This window comes from Helobdella robusta, assembly GCF_000326865.2.
Source record: "Helobdella robusta unplaced genomic scaffold HELROscaffold_452, whole genome shotgun sequence".
In the NCBI taxonomy this organism is placed as follows: Eukaryota; Metazoa; Annelida; class Clitellata; order Rhynchobdellida; family Glossiphoniidae; genus Helobdella; species Helobdella robusta.
Window position 1 is genome coordinate 1 of NW_008705105.1, and position 4,212 is coordinate 4,212.

Sequence of the window (4,212 nt, forward strand, 5' to 3'; positions counted from 1 at the left end):
CAATGTTCTGTCTGACATGGTGTCGCGAGATTATAATGAATTAAAATTCAATTTATTAAAATTTAATAAGGAGTTGTTATGCCCTGTTGAAAGAGTTGTTCACTGGTGCTGTTATGTTGCCCGCCATGGATACCATTGCTGACCCTGTGAGTTGATGCCACCTCGTTGTCGTTATTATTATGTTGTCATGAGGTTTTTAAGAACATCACATTAATGATTCCATCAGCTATTTTTGCGATATTATCATAATTAATGTAGAAAGTGTTTATTGAAAGTTCAAGTTGTGCTGCACACACAAGCGCTGATGACATCAAATGCTGCCCTAAGTGATTCAATAATTATGACCTTGTTAAAATCTAGAGTAAATGATATTATTTGCTTTGTATGTAAAGCAGAGAAAATGTTTTCAAGCTCTTAGCACACGAACCTTGTTTTTATTGAAAAATTAAGTTAAAATTAATTCAACTGAACAATTAGAAAATGTACGTTGATGATTAAAAGTTCAATCAGGGTTCGTTGCAGAATATGAGCTAATATAAATAATAAGAAGTTAAATTAGATAAAACTAACAAAACTTACAAATTGATTCTTACAAATCCTGGCAACATCAGCCAAACAATTTACTAAATTCACGTGGCTGAAATTAAATGTAATGATCAATTCAATTATATAAACGTTTGTGTGAGCAAAGTTGTTAGAAAAAGTTTTTGTAAAAGATCATTCCATCATGATGTTCTTCAACAATTCAAGCTTTAGAAATGTTTATTGTGGATGTTTTGGAAAAGTTTAATCAGCCAAAATCCTTCTTTTATCATTTAATTCTAATATTGCAATTTCCTTGCGTTTACCATGCTGTTCACGACCGGGTTGCCGTTCCATTCATCCCATTCTTCAGTTGATATCCCGTTTTCTCGTACGCACCAATGTTAATTTTTCCTTTCAAATCTATAACCTTTGAGTATCATGGAAGTCTGGGCAAGGAATATTTGCGATTGAATGAACATATTTCTAAACTACCTCCAGTTAACATTAAATAAAAAATATAAATAAACGAAAAAGTTGGAACATTTAAATAAATAATAAAAGTACTGAATGTTTTTATAACAAATATTTCAGGACATTATCAATAATCTCTTGGTGCTGTTTTTCGATGATTCACCAGTTAGTTGGTTTTTCCAATTCATATTTCATTTTTTCAGTTATAATCATTTTAATTTGTTACTTTTTTTCTTTCCGATATTACCCTTAACATTTTCACAAAACATTATAGTCAATCTTTAAAGTTGGAATCGTCTTCATTGCTTAGATAGTGGAAGCACTTTATAACTTGCAGTTACACTGCAGAAAGACTGCCCTTCGTAAATGACGCCGTAACAATTTCAGTCACTGATTATGCCATTTGAACCGTCATCAATAAGCTTTTATAAAATAATAATGTTGTGTCCATTATACGGAACCCTGTGCATCGGATAAGTGGCGCTCAGGGTGAATTACTGCTGATATCACGCTTGAATGCTTTCAAAAACAAGTCTGCTTTAAATGTTTGCCGAGTAGATGAAGTTTGTTGTTGTCGGATGGAAGAGGACAGGCAGGAGAACTAAAAGAAATTACAGTTACCCGGAATAGATTTGTTGACAGGCTGGTGTAAGTTATTCAATAAGTCTAATCAAAAATGGTGGTCAATGTGGTATCCAGGATGTGAGCGGCCGTAAAGATAAGGTGGTTATGGTTTACTTAAATGATTACTGCAGGTTTGAAAAACGGTAATGAGCGGGAAGCTAGTGCAATTTGATTAGTGAAGCACATCTAGCTCAAGCACTTGTTTAAATGGTCTATTTTGTTCTCATTGTAGGAAATGATAAGGGTGAGTGCACCTGACCATTCAATAAGAAAGTGCAGTAGTCGAAGCGAGGAACAACGAGAAAGCAAGCTAAAGTAGAAGTCGAATCGACAAAAATAATATCGAATGGACAGGATGATATAGTCGCAAGATTTTAGAGCAGATGAAATTTGAAAGTTTAAGGTCGAAAATAATGCGCAAGAGTTAACAGACTTTGAAACACAAATTCCAAATGGCGAAACAAAAAAATTTTTGTGATTGACCTGATGTGTTACACGCGTGCTATGGTTAAATACACTATATTATGAATATTGTTCTTGTTGCGACGAACATGTATGTGATCGAATTATTCCTGTTGCAGCTTGATGGCAACCCGACAGAGACATCCACAGACGTACCCATCTTACATTCGTTCAGCCAGAAAGCTTCTAATCTACAACATCAAAACAGGGTTAGAGTTTTTTCAGTTTACTTGAATATTTGTTTCTAAAATATGTATTACCTATGCATGTATGTATGTGTATGTATTTAAATGACTTTTCATATATTTATAGGTTTTTTGTTTTTGTATGATCGCAATGCGGATGAAGAAAATTTTAAAGTATTTAAAGTATTTATTTAAAGTATAACCAGAAGCCCAAAAGGCTTGTACGGCCACTTAACTAACGGAAAAAATGTGATAAAAAATAAATTGATTTAGTGATATATAATTAACTGTTATTTGTCCGAACAAAACTATCATATGTCTATCACAATTCGGTAAATTAATTAAACAAAATCAAACAATTGTCAAATGGATAAAAACGATCGTATTGCATCAGTTTTTTATAAGTTTATAGATGTCAGATTTGAACTTCGAGTAAGAATGGCTTTGTTGAACAAGGGTTGCAAGCTTGTTCCATATTTTGGGTCCAAAGTACTATTGCTGAATATTTTTGTCTTCACCGGTAAATAGAATACATTTGGTTCTTTGTTGACCTGTAGCTGACAATAACTTGTGTCTCAGAGGGTGACATTTTTTTTATACAGTTTTTAGAAAAGCAATAAATAAAATTTATATTCAATTCAATAATCCTTTTATTCAGCAAACACATGCGGAAAAAACATATGTTATTCGCTAGGAGACCCGAAGCTCGCACTTGTAGGGCCACCCAGATCAAATAAAGACAAAATACTTCTTAATAAACATAAGTAACAAAAGAAGAGTCTCAGAAGTCCATACACACACATACACGCAATTATATCCATTCATTTATTTACCAAATCAAATCATTTATATTACCAGTATATCCGAGGCCTAAACCTTTAGGACCACCCTGACCAAAATTAACAGAAATATATAATAATAAACTTGAGTAAAACGTTTAATTCATAAAATTAAAAAATAAATTGAAACAAATGAAGCTAATGAATTGGAATGAGAGACTTAAATTAATTAGTTCTAGTCGTTTCAAAAATACTTCTTTTAAACAAGCTGAGATAAGTAATATTTTTAACGTATGCAGGCAAGGAATCCCATAGACGAATAGAGACAGAAAAAAACAGAATTATAAAAAAAATTTGTACGTGGTTTTGATAAATAAAAATCAGGCTTATTTTTGAGAACAATCGAGTGAGTATTGGTTAAATAATTCACTTGACTATATAAAGAAGAACATTGATTTAATCTATGCAATTTATAAAAAAAAAACAGTAACGAATTCATAGTATATAAATCATTAACTTTTATGATATTAGATACATCATAATAATTATCTACATGTTCAAATCTATTTTAATTAAATAAAATACGCATGAGATAATTTTGGCAAACATTTAAGACATGCCGATCAGATTTAGTAGTATAACACAAATAGGATTACAATATGTAAACTATGGCAATATAATAGAATTATATAATATAAGCAAAATATAATTTGGAAGCCTAGACCTTAGTCGATATATCAACCTTAAATTTTTTGTAATCTTCTTAGAATTTCATTCATGGAATGCTTCGAAATTGTGTCTAACACATGATGCTGACAACCTATAAATATAACTGGTTAAAGATTTTTTTTTCAAATTCTTTTTTTATAACCCGACTGAAGAGTTGGCATTAATTTATTATCCGATAAGTAATCAAGGAGATTTATTATCACCACGCGCTCAAAATTTTTAAGACTAGTTTTTACAAGATTTGTTTTTCTAAAGTTAGCATGTCCAAACAGCCATCACAAAATTATTTTATTTTATCATAGCTTTTATCAAATCAAACGTATCTCCCAACAAACCAAACGGGAAAGGAAAATTTGCTTTACACTTACTACATTGTATCCTCAAATTATCTTTAATTTTAATACCATTTCTTTTGGCTTTGTCCCCCATTATAACAA